The sequence below is a fragment of the Sapajus apella genome, unplaced genomic scaffold (assembly GCF_009761245.1).
Source record: "Sapajus apella isolate SASKATOON/1434 unplaced genomic scaffold, GSC_monkey_1.0 scaffold32, whole genome shotgun sequence".
In the NCBI taxonomy this organism is placed as follows: Eukaryota; Metazoa; Chordata; class Mammalia; order Primates; family Cebidae; genus Sapajus; species Sapajus apella.
Window position 1 is genome coordinate 15,557,089 of NW_022436972.1, and position 23,113 is coordinate 15,580,201.

Consider the following 23,113-nt stretch of genomic DNA (forward strand, 5'->3'; position numbering starts at 1 on the left):
CACACACACACACACACACACACACACACACACACACACACACACACTTTTTTTCTCTCTCTCTCTCACTCACAATTTCTCTTTTCTTTTTAAAGTATGTATTGGTTGGAGAGCATAAATGGAATGCCTCATATTTTTACATGAGTTTGTATACAAAGTCCACTCCTTTCCCCAATACAGTTTCCTAACCTGCAGACAGATCACAGCCACAGTAACTTGAGAATTAACCTCAGAAAGCATTGATTTAATCACCTATGATTACTTTTACTTAACAATAACAATTCTAACACATTCAGAAGTCATAAAAATGCTACATTTCATGCATTCTAGTTCTTATTACCTTTTGGTTATATTGCATGAAAATTTATGTCCATGGGTAATTTTATGGTTTATTTTTCACAAGGATGCTTATATTCATGATATATATGTGTGTGTGTACATTCCACAAGATGTTTATAATAATTGTATAACAATACATATGCATGTATGTAGAGAAAACTGGTTAGAAGAAGCCAGTTAACTCACCCAAGGCCTTGCAGCTGAGTGACAAGGCTTGGGTTTGAACGTCCATCCTTTTTTGATGTCAAAATTCATTTCTGTTTTGTCTACTAGGCTGCCTCTCTTTATCTTTGTGTCATCTTCACCTAGAATGCCCCGAAAAACAGTGCGGAAGTAGAAAGTGTATTATAAAGGGATAAATCTAGTAAAAATTCAGGGGGCTGAAATAGAACTTTCCCAGAAAAAGTAAAATTGCACTGATGAAAGTGGTGTGTGTGTACATGTATAATACTGAAAAGTGATTCATAGTCAGAAGGGAAGATATTAGACAAAAATGTCCAAATGTTCGAAATGTCTTTATTTTATTGATTCTATTTAAATGAAAATGACTGAATTTTGATAGATTACCTATTTTATCAGGAAATTAACTGTATCCATTGACACCTGTGATGGAAGAATAAGGCCACAGGATAGCTGATTCAGAAGTGAAAGAAAGTAAGGCTCAGGAAGGCTTAAATCACATTGTCTCAGCTGAACTAGGCGACAATTATTTTTTAGCACTTCTCTAGCTATTTTCCTTTCATAGTGGGATTAAGAATCAAAGAGTTAATGGACATGAAATTGGGTTGTAAAAAAATACCTAGCCAGTGTTAATTGCTATTAAATAAATATTTGTTTTAACAAATGCTTGCACAGAATTTATTGTGTACCAGGTAGTACTCTAAAAGCATGATTCTGCTAAGGGCCTTAGGAAGTATTGCTTGCTATTGTCTCCATTGTGTGAATAAGGAAACTGAAGCCTACAGATCAGTAATAAGTTGATGGAGCACAACTGTCTATGACCTTGTTCTAGAAGACAGTTATTAGACATTACAAATACTTAAATATACAGTAGAGTTGGCTTCATCATGGTCTTTAAAATATTTATTAAATTGTTTCAGTTTATTCCATCTGAAAAATTTGCCTTGCTATAACTACAGTTAAACTTCTGGTTTCCTTTCCTTTGTTCTAATTTGAATTCCCTTTGAATATGTATATTGTCTTTCCTATTAAATAGACTGAAAGAATCAGGAAATTCACTGCCATTCAGAGAGCACCAACCAGAGGCATAAATACCCAACCCAAAGAGGATCAAAAAAAAGAGACCAGGGAGATAAATTTCCTTTCAGTGCTGTCACTTGGTTTCATTTAAGGTTGTCATGACTTCTTTCAGCATTTTAAATTTGAGGCTTGGATATTTGACAAGATAATCCATTCTAACAAGGATATTATAGGAAGAACAACCACAAATGTGTATATATATTTTCTTTTTTTATATTGTGGTAAAATATACATAACATAAAATTTACCATCTCTAACTATATGGCTTGATGGCATTAAGTACATTCACATTATCACCACCATCCATCTCCAGAAATTTTTCCACCTCCCAAAACTGAAACTGTATCCGTTAAACACTAACTCCCCACTTCCCATACCTTCTAGCCCCTGACAACCACCATTCTACTTTCTGTCAGCAAATTTGACTATGTTAACTTCCTCCTCATAGGAGGTCAGCAAACTTCAGCCCATGGGTCACCTGCTTTTATAAGTTATGTTTCATTGGGACATGGTCTCAATTCTTGTATGCACTGTCTCTGGCTGCTTTCATAAAACATCAGAGTTGAGTAGTTACAAAAAAGACTCTTTAACGCCAAAACTCAAATATATTTTCTATCTGGCCCTTTACAGACAGTTTTCTGGCCCCTGGTCTGTACAGACCAAGACCCAGCTGATCTCCCATCCACCTCATCAGTGTTTGCAACTACTTCATCTGAGTGTCTTTGGGTTGAGAGTTTCTCTTCAGTCATCACCTTCATAAAGAAAACAGGGCTGCAAACCACATTAAATACAAATCATAAACCTTGAACCCTGAGTGTGGCTTCCTGTGTTAGCCTTAAAATGGCGTTCCCTACTCCAAGAAATATACACTCCTTGGGCAAGTGGAAGGTGTTGCCTGATTTCTAAAGAACTTGGTTCAATTACTTACGCCATTTTAGGGTTTCTTTAAACATAAAAAAGAAGAAAAAAGCAAACGCAATAGTCTCAGTTTCAAAGAGTATACATAAGAGGACAATAAACTTTCCACCAAATGCTCTTACACGAAAAAGTCAAATATGTTTAATTTTGCTCTTATTCATTGATTGCATTCCTTTTTTTTTCCAGAAAATTGGAAAACACAAATATGTTTGTATACTACTACTCTTGTGCCAAAACCTTAAAAATCTCTTGTACCTAAACTTCTCTGTTAATCTTAAAGACTTGTCCCAATTCTGGGACAAGCAATTTTAAGCAATATTCAAAAGAATTTTTGAATATCTTAGGGCAAAATAAATGTTGCTTAAATTTACTTGAGTAGATGTACTCATGGAATTGTGTTTAAAATGAACATCTATATGTGAGACGATTTCCAATTCTGAAGAAAGTAAACTTGGCTACAATGCATAATAAAAGCATAGTAGTGCACTGAAGAGCATACTGTTTGACAATTTGCATGTCCTGTGCATTTGGCCTTTCCATGCAAATACTGAAAGAAAAGTCTGTAAAATGAATGAACAAAGGACAATGTATTACTGGGTTTTTGCATTCTTATTTAATTCGTATATAATTTAAATATCTGATTAGTGCCCACTTCATTGAATTGTCATGGTTTCTAGTGAGAAATACTATTTCTTCTATGATATTAATTGGGAAAGCTCTCCTCAAATGTAAAATCGTTAAAAAACCAAGGTAGCAACAGCTATGGGGAATTCGTAAACTATGAGATACAGTTTTTGTTCTCAGGCAGTTTATAATCTATCTGGGGAACAGCAATAAAACAGGAAATGTGTAAATGTTGATGTAGATAGATTTACTGAGACTTTACTTTGAAACAGTTGTCCTCACATTTATTTTTGTACAAGAACTCCTCCGGTCAGAGAAGGAAAACTTGATGAATTACACATTCCTGGAGCCCAGCCCAAGAGATTTTGGTTTTTAGTTTAGGGAAAGAGCTCAATCATCTGCACACTTACCAAATACCCATGGTTTTCTGATTTAGATGGTTCATGAGCCATATCTTCAGAATAGATGTTCCAGGTATTTTAATAGATGTCTATAAAGCTGGCATTTGAGGAGGAGGATTAGGCATACATCTTCAGGGAATAATTTAGGGGAACTGAGAAGGCCCTTCTCCCTTGTTCCTTCTTCCAAATAACTTTCTAATCCTTTTTATAGGAAAACAAAATATTCTATAACTAGAAACTCATCCCTTCTGTTGGGAGCATTGCTTCTAATATAGTACAAATATGTTGAGAGGAGAAGATCGTTTAGACATTTGCTGTCAGCTATACCTCAGTTTGGCTGACTTTATTACAGCTTCCCTGAGAGAGATTTTGATTGAGAAGCAGGTGGTGGTAGGGACACAGTTGCCCAGAGTGTAGCGGGGAGAGGGGCCCAGGGTGAACAAGCCTATTGCAAGTGTTTCTATAACTTCAGGAAGAATTAAGGATGTGAGAAGGATAATGGAAAAGTGGCGTACAGAGGCTTTTCACTTATAAGCAGGTACAGTCCAAAAAGGTTGGGGGTGTTCATTTACCCAAGAATCAAAGTAATACTAGTAATACAAGGGTTTTCAATAGAATGGATGCATTTTTGCTTTGGTTCATTTGTTTGCATGTATGAAAGTTCTTAAGTTGAGAGCTTGTACATTTATATGCTTCTGTATTGCTTCATATAGGCTTGGTTTAGAACCATAGGCTTCAGAGATTATCTATAAAAAAGCTTAGGGACCTCTTTGTTCCTGGACAGCAAATAGATTTCAGCTCATGTGTAGTCTTGAGTGGAATGATAGTGACTGCCTGGTATACTGTGTTGTGAAATTTTCCGTAAGTGATTAGCAATGCCTGTTCTATCTGTCATGGGAGCAGGCAGAACTCTATTAGTTTAATATCCTAATTTTATGCACGTCAGGAAATTGAAATTCAGGTTTAGTCACAGAGAAAATTCAGAAAAGATTAAAAGAAATAAGCCTATGGTTTGTAAGTCTTTGGGTGGACATGGATTTAAAATGACTTGATTTTCTTATTAGGAAAGTTGCCCACAGGACCCCAGATGTTGAGAGAATGGTTTACTGTTACATTATTATGGTTTGGGTTGTACGCACTGTTTTCATTTTCATCCTTTTCCTTTTGCCCATCATTAGGATGGAATGTACCAAGGGATCAATAAATAGAAGCCTAAATACGGCAGGAAAAAGTGTGTGAACACCTTTTTGGAATAAAGCTTTTCATACATTTTCAGGCTTAAAAGAACTTGAAACATTTAAATTCCTGTCAGGACTAAGGAAATGGAGCAGAAATCAATGAACTAGTGTGTGGTCTCAATAACAAGGCAGGGCTCAACTCTCTACACAGTCTCTCTCTATATACCCTACCATTAACCCATTTCTGATTTAATTTAAAAAATCTAGACATCTAGAATCATTTCTTTGGGAAGCTTTACATGCCCCCAAGAGGGAGTCTAGTGTACTATACATCGAAGCATTCAGCCAAATGGGACTAGGTAGGGTTGGACTGTGCTGATGAGAAAGTGAGAATTCTCGGGGATCTGGCCACATCCCAGTTTTGGTCTCTGTGGCATTGTGAGATGTCGCAGAAAAAGAACATTCCCTAGAAACTCTCATTAGAGATGTGGCTAGTGAGAATTTTTGCAGATTCTTCCTCGTTCCTCTAATCCACCTGTTTCTTAAAAAAGGCAGTTCATGTCCAGTGCCCTCCAGGATACGCGCAAAAGCCTCTTGAGAGTTGATTTTTAAAATTCCATTAAAAAATCAGTCTCAGAAAGTACCTAACACCCATGTCTTTGTGTCTCTTCTCATCCCTTCTCACTGTGGGTTTTGGCTCAAGGTTTGCCTGTCTCCAGAGGGCATTTGCCTCCATCTCCAGTCACAACTGGGTGTTAAAGGCCTGCCCTTTCTTCACTCATGGATTCATCTACTAGGTCATCCAGGCCTATTCACTCAACAAATATTTATTGAATGCCTACTGGGTTACTGGAGGAAACAAGTCAAACTTAGTTCCAGATGCTGCAGATCTTCTAATCTGGACCACAATGAAATTTACACAGAAACGGTATAGTAACAATTGTGTTCTGTGCCCCAAAGAAGAAAAAAGGGGAAGCAACCCAGCCTGAGAGGCCTGAGAAGTCTTTTATCTAACTGCTGAAGAATAAATAGGACTAGGGTAGGTGAAGTAGAAGGTGGGAGGAGAGGTAGAAATAAGGGAAGAGCATTCCAGGTAGGGTAGTGCCCTGGGAAAGCCACAAGGTGGGAAAGAAAATGATAAGAAGAACATAAATCCGGTGTGTGTGTGTGTGTGTGTGTGTGTGTGTGTGTGTTTAAGTAGCTAACACAGTACACCTCAGACACTACCTCGTCCAAGAAACTTTCCCCCATTTCCCTCCAGCATGTTATTTGAAAATATATAATATTCATCTTGTATCACAAATATGTAAGTGTGGATCTGAGTCCATTATACTATGATTTCTTGTAGGCAAGATTTGTATCTTTTTCATCTCTGTATGACTTGCTGTGTAGGTAGCAGGATAATGTGGAAAGAGTGTTGGCATGGAAAGAACTCTGGAATCAGGCAGATTCTTGTCATTACACTTTTTCTAATTCCATGACACTATTCATGTACCAAAGGCAGTGTAGGAGGGAACACCCTGGGTGGAGGCAAGAAGATGTGCATTGCCACTGAGAATTTAAAACAAGAATAAGCCTGACTGAATGTTGACTTGCTTTTTATAATCTCCATGTACTGGCAATTCTAAACAATGTCAGTGATAAAATACTCCTCCCTAAAAAAATTCTTTTGTGGGTCTAGGTTCAAAACAAAGGCAGTGGTTGCTGTTGAGGTTTTTTTTCCCCAACATTTTATTATGAAAAATTTCAGACATATAGAAATTTGAAATAATTTTACATTAAGAATGCACCATCTAAATTCTACCATTAACGTATTATACTGCTCCATCCATTAAACCTCATAAACCAACCTCTGCTAGTTTCAAGCATTTCTTTGGCAGCTTTCTCAGCCTTTATAGAGTTGAAAAGAGTCAGGGCCTTGCTCTAAGTTAGGCTTTGGCTTAAGGGAATATTGTGGATGGTTTGATCTACTCTCTAGACCATTCAAACTTCCTCCATATCAGCAAGAATTCTTCCTTTGCATTCACATCTTGGTTTACAGTTTGGTGCAAAAGGCCTAACTTCAGGCCTACTTGGCTTTTGACATGCCTTGCTCACCAAGTTTAATCAACTCTAGCTTTTACTTTAAAGCAAGAGACATTAATTTAAAGGAAGAGAGACATTCTCCTTTCACCTGAACACTCAGAGGCCATTGTAGGGTTACTAATTGGCCTTACTGCAGCATTGTTGTGTCTCAGGGAATATGGAGGACCAAGGAAAGGGAGAGAGATGGGTAATGGCTAGTCGGTGGGGTAGCCAGAACACACACAACATTGATCCATTGAGTCTGTCTTCTTTTACTGGCATGGTTTACAGTGCCCTAAAACAATCACAATATGACGTCAAAGATTACTGATCACAGATCACCATGATAGATATAATAATAATGAAAAAGTTTGAAATATTGGAAGAATTACCAAAATGTGTACGCAGAGACACAAAACAAGCCCATGCTGTTAAAAAAAAAAAAATGGCGCCAATAGACTCACTGATGCAAGGTTGCCACAAACCTTAAACTTGTATTAAAAAAAAAAAAACCCTTAATATCTGTGAAACACGATGAAGTGAAACATAATAAAATGAGGTACGCCTGTGACTGGTTAAATTTCAAATGTTAAACCAATCTGAATTCCTAGGATAAACTCCCTTTGGTCATAATATATTATCTTTTTATATTTTGACTATTTCAATTTGATATTTTGTTAATATTTTTGCTTTTATGTGCATGAGAGACATCAGTCTAGCAGTTTTTTCCTTTTTAAATGTCTTTGACAGGTTTTTGTATTAAGGTTTTATTGACTTCACAAAATAAATGGGGAATGATTTATTTTCTGAGAGATTTTGTATGAGATTGGAGTTCCCCACTCCACAAACCGGTTAAATGTTGGATAAATTTTTTCCTGTCAAACTGTCCAAAAAACTACCCTGATATTTTTATTGTGGGAATTTTTATTTTTAAACATGTTATTGGGCCATTCTGATTTCAGTTTCACCTTGTGTCAGATTTCACCTTGCAGAAGTTGTATTTTTCAAGGAATTTGTTCAACTAAGTTGCTAAATTTCTGGTATATACTTCTCATCCATTAAATATTTGTAGGGTCTGTAGTGACAATCTTTCCTTCACTCTTGGTATTACTACTTTGTGTTCTCTCTCCTTCTCCCTTTCTCTTTTTTCTCTAACTGGGTGTTTATCAGTTTTGTGGGTATTTTCCAAATATTGGCTTTGTTAAATTTCTTTACTTTTAAAGTTATTTCCTTTGTTTATTTTGAAATTATTGTTTTTTTCTTTTCTTTCTTCTTGAAACAGAATCTTGGCCACAAATTTTAGATCATTCCTCTGGTAATCTAAACATTAAAAACTATAAAATTTTCTCTAGGGATTGCTTTCGCTACATTTCACAAATTTAAATACATCTTTCTTTTCTTTTTTAACTTTTATTTTAGGATTGGGGTACATGTGCAGATTTGTTATATAGGTAAACTCGTGTCAGGGGGGTTTGCTTTACAAATTATTTCATCACCCAGGTACTAAGCCCAGTACCCAACAGTTATTTATTTTACTCCTCTCCTTCCTCCCACCCTCCACCCTCAATTAGGCCCCAGTGTCTGTTGTGCCCCTTTGTGTCCATGTGTTGTCGTTATTTAGCTGCCACTTACAAGTGAGAACATGTGGTATTTGGTTTTCTGTTTCTGCATTCATTTGCTAAGGATGATGACCTCCATGTTCCTGAAAACGACATGACTTCTTTCTTTTACTATGGTTGCATGGTATTCAATATTATGATGCATATGTACCACATTTTCTTTATCCAGTCTACCACTGAGGGGTATTTAGATTGATTGCATATCTTTGCTATTGTTAATAGTATTGTAATCAATATACATGTGCATGTATCTTCATGATAGAATGATTTATATTCCTTTGGGTATACAGTGATGAGATTGCTGGATTGAATAGCAGTCCTGTTTTTAGCTATATGAGGAAAAGCCACACTGCTTTCCACAATGGTTGAACTAATTTACACTCCCAGAAATTGTGTATAAGCATTTCCTTTTCTCTGCAATCTTGCCAGCATCTGTTATCTTTTGACTTTTTAGTAATGATCATTCCAACTAATGTGAGATGGTATCTCATTGTAGTTTTGATTTTCATTTCTCTAACGATTGGTGATATTGGGCTTTTTTCATATGCTTGTTGACAGCATGTATGTCTTCTTTTGAAAAGTGTCTATGTTCTTTGCCAACTTTTTAATGAGGTTTGTTTTTTTTGTAAATGTGTTTAAGTTCCTTATAGATACTGGACATTAGACCTTTGTCAGATGCATAGTTTATAATATTTTCATTGTTTCATATATTTTCTAATTTTTCTTGTAATTTCTTTTCTGAGCCATAATTATAATATTTAGAAATTTATTTAATTTCCAAATATTTGGGGGTTTTCTATCTTATTGTTATTGATTTCCAATTTAATTCCGTAGTATACAAAGAGTAGATCTGGTACAATTTTAACATGGTCAGAATGGAAGTTACTATTATTATTGTGTTATGTGGGCTTCAGTAGAAGAAAAAACGATAGAAGGAGAATTGTTACATCAGAAAGAGAATGTCTCTAGTATGATCAACTAAAGATTGAGAGATGTGAGACAGGAAATGTGTGTGCGAGTGTGGGCAGGTGGGGGACAGAGTTGAAGAGTTCGGTGTGCCTCTTAAGGAGCGGGGAGAGGCTGGTGGGGAGATACATCCCCTGCACCAGTCTCCAGGTGGTGCTATGAGTCCAGAAGAACTTCGATGCATTCTAAGCATACAGGTAAAACCCATGATTCCACCAGGCATTCCTCCATGCAGAACTTTTGAAAAGCTGCTGAATATTGAAAGAGTATGGTTAGTATTTCCCAACTTCCTAGTAGATACAGGACATTCAGTTCATCTAGGGAGAAATATGAGGACATTTGGTTCGTGTGTAATAATCTAAAACATTGTTTCTCAGGGTGGTTAAAAATTAGAGTCACCTGAGGAGCTTTGAAATCTATTGATGCTCTGGCTCCACCATAAATAAATTCTGATGTATTTTCTCTGGGTTGAGGCTTGAGTATCATCAATGTTTTTAAAACGCTTCTCAGATGGTTCTAATATGCAGACCAGTGCTGAGAACCACTTATCTAAAACGATGGCATGCTGTTGAGATCTTCTATTTCCCTTTGAGAGAAAGAAAAGGTAGTCAACACACACACACACACACAGAGTTGACTGCCTTTTTAAAAAAAGCAATACATGCTTGTGTGTGTGTGTGATGACCAGCAGATTAAGCAGCAGAAAGGCACACACAAGTAGAAACCATCCAATGCCCTCAGGACACCACAGTGAGTGATGTTTTGTCTGGTCCACAGCTGTATCTGCTCAGGGAGCCTCCTCTGCCACACTCTGGAAGCACTCTTGAGAAAGGGGCCCTTATATAAGTTACTATGCTTAGTGTGTTTCAATAGTGTTTGGCAAATGATAAAGGCTCAGGAAGTGTTAGTTGTTGTTACTACTGCTATTTTGTTAGGTCATCTAACAGAATTTATTTTGAATTAAGAATAAAAGGAATCAAAGAAATTTAACATGGTGTGATCATCTTTCCTTTGGGAGTTTAACTCATTCTTTCAAGTCTTGTATGCCATTGAACATAAACTTTTCTTAGCCTTTCTTTTTTTTTTTTGTTTGAGACGAAGTCTTGCAATGTTACTCAGGATGGAGTGCAGTGGTATGATCTCTGTTCACTGCAACCTCCACCTCCTGAGTTCAAGCAATGCTCCTGCCTCAGCCTCCTGAGTAGCTGGGGTTATAGGCACCTGCCACCATGCCCAGCTAGCTTTTTGCATTTTTAGTAGAGATGGGGTTTCAGCATGTTGGCCAGGCTGGTCTTGAACTCCTGACCTCGTGATTCGCCTGCCTCGGCCTCCCAAAGTGCTGGGATTACAGGTGTGAGCCACCACACCCAGCCCAAACATAAGCTTTTTTTAAAAAAGTAACACAGTAAGTGTGTACATGCCTGCAAAACAGTGTACAACACAGTGTATATTGCTTTTTTAAAAAAAGGATGTTCTCACTCGTAGGTGGGAGTTGAACAATGAGAACACATGGACATAGGAAGGGGAATATCACACACAGGGACTGTCAGGGTGTGAGGGGCTAGTGGAGGGATAGCATTAGGAGAAATACCATCAAATGACAAGGTAATGGATGCAGTCAGCCACCCACCATGACATGTGTATACCTATGTAACAAACCTACATGTTCTGCATATGTACTCCAGAACTTAAAGTACAATTAAGAAAAAATAAAATATATGGAATTTAAAAAAATTTTTACATCTAAAAAACTGAAAATAAAAAAAATAAAAGCAATACAGTAAGTGAAACATGATGGAGATCACTAAAACATGGATGATGAATTATTTGAAAAAAAACAAACAAAAAAAAACCTGTCCTAGCTTGTAGGTATGGATACTTGTGGTCTGGGATAAAATTTTCTGTAATAGCATTACATCTGTATTTAAAAATTGCTGTGTGATAGAAACGTGGGTGGCAGAGAAGACAGTGTGTTTTGGAAAACTGTTTAAAAAAAAATTAGAAAGGGTTTCCAGTGACAGCAAAGTTGCTGACAGCTAAGACACACATGACACATGTGAACAGATTGTTTCATGAAATATCACAGTAGAATAATGCAATATTCCAAAGTATGAGTGTATATAATTTTCTTTTCAGTTTTATGCAATTAATATATATATGTGTAGACTAATAAATGGAATATGATAGGTAGCTTTTTAACTATTTCACTTAGAGGCTTAAATATATGTTCAAGTTGGCAAAAAATGTTTTTTAAATTTTCTGTTTCAGAAAATAGGCATTGGCTTTGTAATTGGGAGGGACTTGCCTTCAGGTGTGTAGATAATTAGGAAAAATGTAAGGAAAGGGATTAATTAGGAAGAAAAGACAAATACAGACAGCCTCCTTTTCCCTTGTTTATACTTCTTAGCAATTATCACTGCAACATTTTAGAATAAGAAAATACTTGTAAGTCACTGAATTGTAGACTAGCCTGGGCTTGTTCTTGGGCCAGTGAGGTTTTTAGAAGAAAGCTCACTTCCTGCAGTCGCCATGGCAACTTCAACAATACAGGCCCTACCCTGCCAGCTCCCATCTGTCCAACAGATTCCCAGGGAGAAGTAATGTGTTATCACAATAAGAGATGATTTCCAACTTTTAACATTTTTAAGTAGGATATTTATTGTTATTCAATTCAGAAATCCACTCATCTTCAATCTCAGCTACCTACCACCTCAAAAACACATACACATGTTGCCAGTGGAGGGTCTTGACTACAAGTTGTCCAAGTTTTGGTATTTTGAACAACGAATTGGACAAAATGCACAAGCAAAGCAACGAAAGAATGAAGCAACGAAAGCTGATTTACTGAAACAAAAGTATACTCCACTCAAGAGCACTGGTGACAAAATTTTCTGGGGTTTAAATACCCACTACAGGTTTCCCATTGGTTATTTGGTTACACTCTACGTAAATGAAGATGTGGCCCACTACCAGTCTGGTTGCAGGAGGTGATCATCAGAGGCGGAACTGAAGTTACAAAGTTAGACATGAAGACTTGGGCCACCACTCATCTGATTGGTTGCAGGAGGGGACCAATCAGAGGTACTTTTCATTGTTTATCTGCTATGCAGTGCCACAGTGTCTGATCCTTTTGTTACTTGGGGGTGGAGAGGTGGGGCTTTCTTTTCCTTTTGATTCAGTTCTAGAAGTCAGGGAATCAACCTTAGATTCCCCACCTCCAGACCCTATTCTCCTACCTCATACCCACACACAAACAAACACACACCTTCATTTGCTCCATCTTTTTTTATCTTATTCTAAGATTACCAGCGGTATTTTGGGATGCAGCCATTGAGTGAACTGGAAGCTTCCACCCTGCCTACAGATTCGAAGTTGTAAAATGCCTCTTCTGCCTGCCTGAAGCACAACCACAGAAATTCCAGTTGCATGCCACACTCTGAATTTAAAAAGAGGAAATTCCCTAGGAAGTATTTTTACATTTATGTTCAAGTTTTTTTATGAACTTGAGATATTCACCAGGATGGAAACTCCTCAGCAGAATCTAGAGGAAGCATTGCTCTCTGAGTTCACTTATCTTACATTTTTTCTACTATCTGTCCAGAAAAACTCTTGAATCTCAAAGAAAAATTCTTAAGCTTGCTCAAAATATTTAACCAAATCAATCTGCTGGGCTTTTCTAATTGCAAGTGATATGCAAGCAGGGAAATATTGTACTATCATCATTTTAAATACTCTTTTTCCTACCTTTCCTCTGCTTCCACCTCAGCCCTTCTACTTACACAGTTGACCCTTGAACAACATGGGTTTGAGCTGGTAAGATCTGCTTAATTGCAGACTTTTTTCAGTAAAAGTTACATTAAGTGTGCTGCCAATCTTGCCTCCCTTTCCAACTCTTCCAGCTCTACCACCCCTGAGACAGCAAGACCAACCCCTCCTCTGTCTCCTCCTCCTCAGCCTATTCAACATGAAGACAATAAGTATAAAGACCTTTATGATGATCCACTTCCACTCAATGAATAGTAAATATATTTTCTCTTCCTTATGATTTTCTTAATAACATTTCCTTTTTTTCTAGCTTACTCTATTGTAAGAATATGGTATATAATACATATCACATACTAAATATATGTTAATTGAACTGTTTATGCTATCTGGAAGGCTTCTGCTCAAAAACAGACTATTAGTAGTTAAGTTTCAGGGAGTCCAAAATTATAGGACACATATAACCCCATTAAAAAGATACCATTCAGGACACAGGCATAGGCAAGAACCTCATGACTAAAACACCAAAAGCAACAAAAGCCAAAATAGACAAATGGGATCTAATTAAATTTAAGAGCTTCTGCACAGCAAAAGAAACAATCACTAAAGTGAACTGGCAACCAACAGAATGGGAAAAAATTTTTGCAAGCTACCCATCTGACAAAGGGTTAATATTCAGAATCTACAAAGAACGAAAACAAATTTATAAGAAAAAAAAAACAAACAACCCCAACAAAAAATGGGCAAAGGATATGAACAGACACTTTTCAAAAGACATTTATGCGACCAACAAACATGAAAAAATGCTCATCATCACTGGTCATTACAGAAATACAAATCAAAACCACACTGAGATGCCATCTCACACCAGTTAGAATGGCGATCATTAAAAAATCTGGAGTCAACAGATGCTGGAGAGGGTGTGGAGAAATAGGAACACTTTTACACTATTGGTGAGAGTGTAAATTAGTTCAACCATTGTGGAAGACAGTGTGGTGATTTCTCAAGGATCTAGAAATAGAAATATCATTTGACCCAGCAATCCCATTACTGGGTATACACCCAAAGGATTATAAATCGTTCTATTACAAAGACACATGCACACATATGTTCATTCAACATTGTTTACAATAGCAAAGACCTGGAACCAACCCAAATGCCCATCAATGATAGACTGGATAAAGAAAATGTGGCACATATACACCATGGAATACTATGCAGCCATGAGAAAGGATGAGTTCATGTCCTTTGCAGGGACATGGATGAATCTGGAAACCATCATTCTCAGCAAACTGACATAAGAACAGAAAACCAAACACTGCATGTTCTCACTCATAGAAGTGAACAATGAGAACACATGGACACAGGGAGGGGAACATCACACACTGGGGTCTGTTGCGGGAGGCTAGGGGAGGCAGAGTGGGGGGTCGGGAGAATAGGGAGGGGTAACACTGGGAGAAATACCTCATGTAGGTGATGGGGGGATGGAGGCAGTGAACCAACATGGCATGTGTATATCTATGTAACAATCCTGCAAGATCTGCACATGTGCTCCAGAACTTAAAGTATAATTTAAAAAAAAAAGGACATAAACAGACTGTTTTCAAATGAAGACATACATGCAGTCAATAAGCATATGAAAAAATGCTCAACATCACTAAAGAAATGCAAATCAAAACCACAACGAGATACCACTTCATAACAGTCAGAGGTTATTATTAAGAAGCCAAAAAATAACAGATGCTAGCAAGGCTGCAGAGAAAAGGGAACAATTATACACTGCTCACACACTGTATTATAAATTAGTTCAGCCACTGTGGAAAGCAGTTGGGTAATTTCTCAAAAAACTTAGAACTACTGTTTGATCCAGCAATCCCAATATTAGGTAAATACCCAAAGGAATAGAAATTGTTCTACCATATAGACACATGCATGCAAATGATCATTGCAGGACTGTTCATAATAGCAAAGACATTGGATCAACCTAGGTGCCCATCAACAGCAGGCTGAATAAGAAAAATGTGGTACATATACACCATGGAATACTATGCAGCCATGAAAAAGAATAAGATCATATCATTTGCAGCAACATGCATGGAGCTGGAGATCACTATCCTAAGTGAACTAACAAAGGAACAGAAAACCAAATACTGCATATTCTTTCTTGTAAGTGGGAGCTAAGCACTGAGTACACATGGACACAAAGAAGGGAATAACAGACACTTCAGCCTATTTGAGGGTGGAGGCTGGGAGGAGGGTGAGGATCAGAAAACTACCTGTGGAGTACTATGCTTATTTTAACACCTGGGTGATTAAACAATTTGTACACCAAATCCATGACACCAATGTACCTTTGTAACAAACCTACACATGTGCCCCTGAAACAAAAATGACAGATGAATAAATAAATAAACGTATCTGATAGGATTCTGAAAAAAAAGTTATACAAGGATTTTCAACTGTGCCGGTGTGGGTGTCATTGCCCCAACCCTCACCCCTGTAAAGGGTCAACTGTATATTAAGGGGGGAGACAGTGGTAAAGGAATACCTTTCAGTGGTGAGTATAGTGTGCATATGAACAGGTGGTAGAATATGATTTTTATATTCCAGGCTTAGCATTTGAAAGAAATGTGTAACATTTGGAAAGAAAAATAATCAATGGACTAGTGAACATCCTTAAAATGACTAAGTTATCACAAATGAATCTGAGAAAACCAACCCTTCTGTTCTGTAATCTTTGTGGCAGGCAAAAGAAGAGCTGAGAAAGGCTGTTGAAGTTGACTCTTGGTGGGTACCTAAGATACGCTTTCCCAAAGAGCTTGACCCTTCCCCATGGAGCTTTATTTCTATTAACCTTGCTGAAAAAAAAATTGGGATTTCCTGGGAAAATACTTTTGGGGAGTGTAGCATACTTTATGTCCTTCTTGGAGAGCTATAATGTACATTCACTTATTAAAGCTTCTGAAAAGTTCTGCAGTAAAAACCCTATTAAACTTTGTTTAACCTTGTGTTTAGACTTTAAATTCTAGAACTCATTTGGGCATAGAGATCCCATTTGCACATAACTCCTATTAACATCACATAGGACCAATATTTCTTAGAATATATCTAGGGAACTGCAATGTTAGTCTATTACATTTCTTATTTGTCTTTAAAATAACCAGTTTCTTATCTGTAATTGGAAAAAGCTGCAGACACCTATCCCTGCCCCCACTAAAGCCTAACCTCATGTGATTCCTTTAAAACCCCAGGGCTAGCTTCTTCCCATCTTCTGAGAGGTTTCCTGCGGCCAGGGCTGGACCCAGAGGCCAAGAAGGTGACCCTGCCAGGTATGAACAGCTGCAGCCTGAGGTGCACTTCAAAGTCTTGCTCTCAAAGTGTCGACCCAGTCAGGACTGCACCTTTCTCATCCATAAGCCTGTTAGAAATGCAAACTATCAGGCACCACCCCAGATCTACTGAGAAAGAAACTTTATTTTCACCAGATTCCCAGGTGACTTACACGCAGTGAGCCAACGTCCACAGGGGAGAAGCAGAGAGATGTCTCATTCTGGAAGAGGGTGGAGGCTGGGGAGCCAGCTTGCCTGCCTTTAACGCTGAGTGTTTGTGCAAAATAACCTGAAGCCACAGCAGTGTGTGGCTCTGCTCATCTTTAAAGTGTGGTTGGGATCATCATAGAGTCTGAGAAAAGCCAGGAGGATAACTTGGAATCTCTTTAGGGAAGTGAAAGAGGACTGGCCCAGGGAACTGAGACCAACAAACACAAGATCCTGGAGGTATTCCCAGTGAGATTCCTCGGGAATCACAGAGAGCCCAGGCCTTGGGGGATGTAGCTTCTTATGAGAGTCAGATAAGAATGATGGGAGCAGCCCTTCACAGGTGTGGAACTTCAAACCAGCTGGGTGTTAATGACCCCTACCTCCCAGATAAACAACTCAGTGGCAGAGAAAATATTGTGATTGCCTACAGATGTGAAATCAGGCCTCATCCTAGATTACCTTCACATTCTAAACAAATTAGTATTTTGTCAGAGCTTTTGTTAATTCTTTAGTCTTCACCCACATATGCATGCACACATGCTTACTAAAAACAGAGAAAAAAATACGTGGACCTCATGCTTGTGAATATCACAAGATGATTTCTCGATCTCTGCATCTTCATACATTTGGAAACCTCCTCACACACACACACACACACACACACGCACACACACATGTATGCAAGGGTGTTCAGGACTTCTTATTCTTTTTTGGGTAACACTTAGGACATACGACGGACAAAAAAAGTCATAGACCTCATAGAGTTATAGTCTTCAGCACAGCAATGATTCTATGGCTCAGAGGAGGTGGCTCTTCATTCCATTGCAAACTATCAGGCACCACCCCAGCTCTACTGAGAAAGAAACTTTATTTTCACCAGATTCCCAGGTGACTTACATGCAGTGAGCCAACGTCCACAGGGGAGAAGCAGAGAGAAGATGTCTCATTCTGGAAGAGCGTGGAGGCTGGGGAGCCAGCTTGCCTGCCTTTGACGCTGTTTGTGCAGAATAACCCCAATGTTTTGTCTCACATTGCTGGGCACCTCTAGCAGATGTACGGTATGTACAATACTCAAAACATTGCCCAGAAAAACATATAAAATTGAGGATATAAATAATTTCACCTTCCCCATGCCCCACTTTCCTCTTGCCTCTTGCTGATAAGAAAAAGATTAAGAATCTCAGTAAGCCTAGAGACATGAAGTCTGTAGCCTCAGTTACGAGTGAAGCTGGCTCCATCTTCACTTCCTGAGACCCAGGAAGGTAAGGGGCATGGTCAAGGTCACAGCCCTAATTAGAAACTGCCACCTAGACTCACAGGTACTCAGCCCACCCCTGAGGCGCACCCATGCCTGAAGAAATAAAAGGCCCAACCAGTGGGCTTTCAGAACGATGACGCTCACACATGAAAAGACCTTCCGTGCAATCCGCAAATTTCACTGCCTTTCACAAAGTGGCTAGACCTATTTTTTTCAAACACCGTGAATTTTGGTGAAAACTTTTGTGATTTGAAAATGCAACATTTACCCTTAATTTAAACCCCTTTGTATTTTCAAGGGAAATTTAAGTTAAAAAACATGTCTTTCTGGTTAAATGGAAGCCTGTTCTCCATAAAAGGAGGAGGGGGAAAGTCAGGTGGATGCTGCAGGCTGGTTCTCAGGGGGATTTGGGTAGAAGCTGCTGAACTTGGAAAAGTAAACTGTCAGCTGAGGAGGGGTGGGTTGGGGAGCTAGAGAAACAGCAAAAGGAATGGGCATGTTGCTCTGGGGGGTGGTCAAAGGAGGCATCTTCTACAAAGTGCTGAGGTGGAGAGGGCTGGCTGGGGATCTCATGAGTCTAATGGCACCCAGAGGTTGGCAAGGCCATGTCACCTAAGTGTCCTAAGGTCACAGGACAGGAGTAGGAAAAGCAGTCATGTAGTTTGCTATGATTTTCACTGTCACTTCTCTGCCAAGACAATGATAAGTCCTTCGAAGGAATCACACTGCATTGATCTTTGTATTCTTGGACCTGACATGATGCTTAGCTGTATGCAAATGATGCTGCAAAAATAGATGACAAGTAAATGAGAAAAATAAGGTATTTCCAATCCAAACCACCAAAAGCCAATTAAGTCTAGAGCAATACCTTCATGATTAGGGTTACTTGTTAATAGTCATAGACTACCTTCCAAACTGGCAAAATAATTGTTTGACTTAGTGAAACTAAAAGAAAAAAATCCACTGGTTGATGTAGCACAGAAAAATAAAATAGAAAAACTTTGTCAAACTCTGTTCAGTTTAACAGTCTAGTGCAATCGATCCAACAGCTGAACCATGGCTCTAGGTGGACACAGCCTCTCTTTCCCCTTCCTGCTCCCGACCACCACTTGATTTCCTCTCTTCTCTTTGTTGATTTTTAAAATCTACTAGCTCTGGACAAAAATATGAAATTATGCTACATGGGCTGACTTTTCATTCTGAATCTCATGGACAGCAAATTCCTTTGTAGGTACAAGCCTTGTGGGTGGAGCTGCTGCTATCCGGGCTTGGACCTGAGGCAGAGCCGGGCAGGAGCTCCATGCACACAGAGCCTGTCTTGGCTAACGGAGGGAGAAACCAAACCTCAGATCTTAAGCAGTGCGCAGCCTCTCGTCCTCCCACAATCTGGCAAACTGGTGCACAAGTGCACATCACTAAGGATCAAAGCAGATTAGATCAGAAAGAGATTTTAGGGATTTCCTAATTTTGTCAATGAGGAAATCATAGCCCATGACCACATGGCTGGCTGGTGGAGATTGGGACCTAGATTCCCCTCTCTTTGGGTCAGCGGGCTTTCCTTTGCATACCCTACATACTTGTGGCCTGTGGAAGCAAGGTAGCTCACTGCTAGCACCAGGCAGAGACTCAAGGACATTGCAAATGGGGGAGCTGGGCATGTGGTCAACTGACTTTGGCTTACATATATAGTCAGCCCAGACCATGGGCTATTGATAGTAGTGCTGTTTGTAAAGTATTTCCAGGTCTTGAAGACTTGTGGTAGGAGGGCCTTCTGCCCTTTGTTGTGGGATCATATAAATAGTTTGAGGCAATGTAGGTTACAAGCAGAAATGATGTATATCACTTCTAGACCAAAGCATTTCATTGCTGGCATGGGACCCTCAGAATCGCTCTTTTTCCCTTTAGTGTGGCAACCAGTGACATTTGAAATGGTAGCTGCTCCTGCAGTTTGGGCTCCTGAGTGATGCTGATGAGCAGAGCTCACCCTGATGCGATGGGTCTATGACAGCCTGAGTGAGTGAGGCATGCGCTATAGGATTTGGAGGGCATTTGTTGCTGCAGCAACACCCAGCGTATCCTGGTTGACAGAATCTCCTCTATCATTTTCAAGGCAATTGATTCTTTCTCCGTCCCTCTCTGCCCTTTCACTATCCCAACTGTCCCTCTAATGTACTTTCACCTTGTTTAGGGGTCCTTCAATTTTTGTTGTTGCTGCTTTTTTTTCCTGCCAGATTTCATCAGTAGGAAAAGAAGAAGAGGAGCTGTGATATTGTGTGCTTCCATCAACCCTCCCACAGCATCTTTTTAATAATATCTGAGACTAATAAAAAGATCTCGCTCTGACGTCACCTTGGAGCCCTAGGTATAAAACATGAAGAAGTAAGCTCGGCATTCACAAAAGAAAAAAGGAATTTTGTAATGTAAGTTAATAAATAGAACACTAGTGGAAAATAGAGTCAGCCATTGATCATTATTTTGAAAGGCAGTAAGAGGAGAGTTATAGCTACTATCATGATGGATGAGGGCATTTCATTAGTTTTAGGTTAATTTGTTTAAAGGACTGCATAATCTAAAGCTTTTTCTTCTATTAGTGATGAGCTATGTGCCACTCCAACTTTTATTATTAAATATATTGACCATCTGTACCACATAATTTAAAACATCTTTTTCTTTAAAAAAATTTAATATTTTATTAACACAAAGATAGTACATGCTCAGTAAATAAAACTTGGAAAAACACCAGAGACATAAAGAAAAAAGTTATAGAATTTGCTCTCCTTCTAGGACCCAGAAATAACCATTCAGTATTTGGTTCATGATCTTAGAGACTTTCAACTATATAAATATATATAAATATAAATTATATATGTGTGTGTGTGTATAGCTATAGAGTGAACTATATTGCACTACAAAAAGATTTATAGGTGGAAGCCCTAAGTTCCAATGTGATAGAATTTGGAGATGGGGCTTTTGGGAGATAAATAGGTTTAGATAAGGTTTTGAGGGTGGGGGCTTTCATGATGTGATTAGTGCCCTTATAAAAAAAGACACCAGAGAGCGTTTTCTCCTTCTGTTTCCCCTCACGTGAGGACACAGCAACAAGGTGACTGTCTACAAACCAGAAGAGGCTCTCCCCCGAACCCAACCACAGTTACGCCCTGGTCTGAGACTTCCAACCTCCAGAACAATGAGAAACAAATTCCTGCTGTTTAAGCCACCCAGTCTATGTATTTAGTTATGGAAGCCTGAGATGATCAATACATGTGTGTTTTTGTACAGTTATTGTTTAAAACTACTGAGGAATATTATGCAATAGTAGCTAATAGATACAGAGGTCAATAATTTTTTTTTTAACTGGGGGATATTTATATTGGGAAGAATATACATTAATTATCAAATACAATGTAATGTCTACCAAATATAATTTTCACTTCTTTAATAAGAATTATTAGAAATAGGTAATTTCTTTGACCTAATAGTTCTACTTGAAGAAATTTCATCTGTAAAACAGATGTGAGCAATGAAATTTATATTAAAATGTTTATGAAACCTTTATTGCACTGAAAATTAGAAACATACTAATGTTCAATAAAAGGGATTGCTTAAGGAAATTTGATACATTTATCAATTCAACAGAATACTCCATAGCCTCTAAAGTTATTTTGCAAATGAGTACAAGTAAAACTGGAGAGAAGTGAATAAGATCAATGGAATGCTATGATGTCAATATCCTGGTTGCCAGGTTGTACTATAGTTTTGCAAAATGCTACTATTGGGAGAAGTTATAAGAGTACACAGAATCTCTGTAGTATTTCCTACAACTACATGCAACTCTATAATCATCTTAAAATAAATTTAATTTTTAAAAAATGAAAAAAAAATTGTGGGAATGGTTTATGAAGGACAATAGTACTTGAAGATGAATTCTTGTCCCCAAACTCTAAAGTAATAGATTAATGTTATTGTAGAGAATTCTGTGAACGTAGCCAAGCATGTTGCTGAGTATACTTTAAATTGAGGAAATTGTATTTTGGAAAAATAATTTCACTGCCTAACCTACCAGGCATTAGAGTATTTCTTGTTTTTTGAATTTTTTAAATTTAATGTAAATAAGCAGAAAAATATTACATAGAAAATATAATTTGTTCATTTATTTCCCAGAAGTATAGTAGCAAGAATCTCCAAAAAATGTATTACGGAAGAATATTTATTGAAGTGGGGATTTGTTAACAAAATCAAAATACAGATTATGAAAGGGTATAGTGCAATAGAGAAGATGTTTATGGCTATCTCATGGTCCCACTGCCTCCTCCTGGGAAAGCAGGTGAGCCCAGCCATGTTCTCACAACAATACACAAACACAGGGGCCCAGGCCTACCTATGGACTTAAAACCAGGACGTCATCCCTTCCACCTTTTTCTTTGGGCCAAAGCATGTCACATGGCAAGCTGAGAGTCAGGGATGGGGCAGGTCATCCCCAGCTATGTTGGGAGGACACTACAAAGTTATGTGGCAAAGGGCTTAATTATAGACATGACTGAAGAAACGGGGTCATTCTCACAATCCACACAACCTCACGTTCTTCTCTACTTGCTATCACCTTTCTCGGTGAAAGAAATGTAAATGGGCCTTTACAGAAAAGCTCTTCAAAAGGGTTGTCTGGGCTTCTGGTATATGATGAATGAATGAAAAAAATGCTGAATATTATACTTTCAGCCTTTGCCATCTGATATAAATCTCTTTAAAATTTGCATTTATTTTCTAGTGATTTTGAAAGTATTGGTCATGCTGATTGGATATTACGTTGCTCCTGTTGTGAAATTCTCTGCCTTCCACACTAGCTAGTACTTGCCATTCCTGGACTTTCTAGTGGTGACTTGCAAGGGTTGGCTTGTTTCTCACTCAAAATGGCAAAAAATGAATAAAATAATACAAAACTATAAACAGAAAAAGAGGCAATGGACAAAGGAAATCAAAGTTTTGAAAGATGGAGAACAGGTAAAAAAACAACAGAACTGAAAACTGAAGCATCAAATACTCAAGTGAGAAAAAAAAAATGTATATATTTTTTCCTTTAGAGCTCCTGCCTTTGACATTAAGTTATTTAGAAACGGCTTCCCTGCCCTGATTTATAAAGTTATTTGCTCACCTTTTCTATAATTTTATGGAGTTACTTTTTCTCCAT

General features: G+C 38.2%; 2 long non-coding RNA genes across 3 annotated transcripts in view; both read right to left on the reverse strand.

Moving 5' to 3' along the window:
- Nucleotides 1–23,113, reverse strand: part of LOC116562385 — a 47,856-nt gene that overhangs the window by 13,312 nt on the left and 11,431 nt on the right. Inside the window, exon 1 of one of the 2 annotated variants that reach the window (XR_004273907.1) lies at nt 526–1,847. The exons of the other annotated variant lie outside the window; for it this stretch is intronic. This is a non-coding gene — a long non-coding RNA (uncharacterized LOC116562385). Of the gene's footprint in view, nt 1–525; nt 1,848–23,113 lie in introns of those variants that run through there. 2 annotated transcript variants of the gene reach the window in all.
- Nucleotides 13,336–23,113, reverse strand: part of LOC116562386 — a 15,156-nt gene continuing 5,378 nt past the window's right edge. Inside the window, exons 2-3 of the long non-coding RNA XR_004273910.1 lie at nt 16,517–16,526; nt 13,336–13,531 (exon numbers count right to left, since the gene is read on the reverse strand). This is a non-coding gene — a long non-coding RNA (uncharacterized LOC116562386). The remainder of the gene's footprint in view (nt 13,532–16,516; nt 16,527–23,113) is intronic.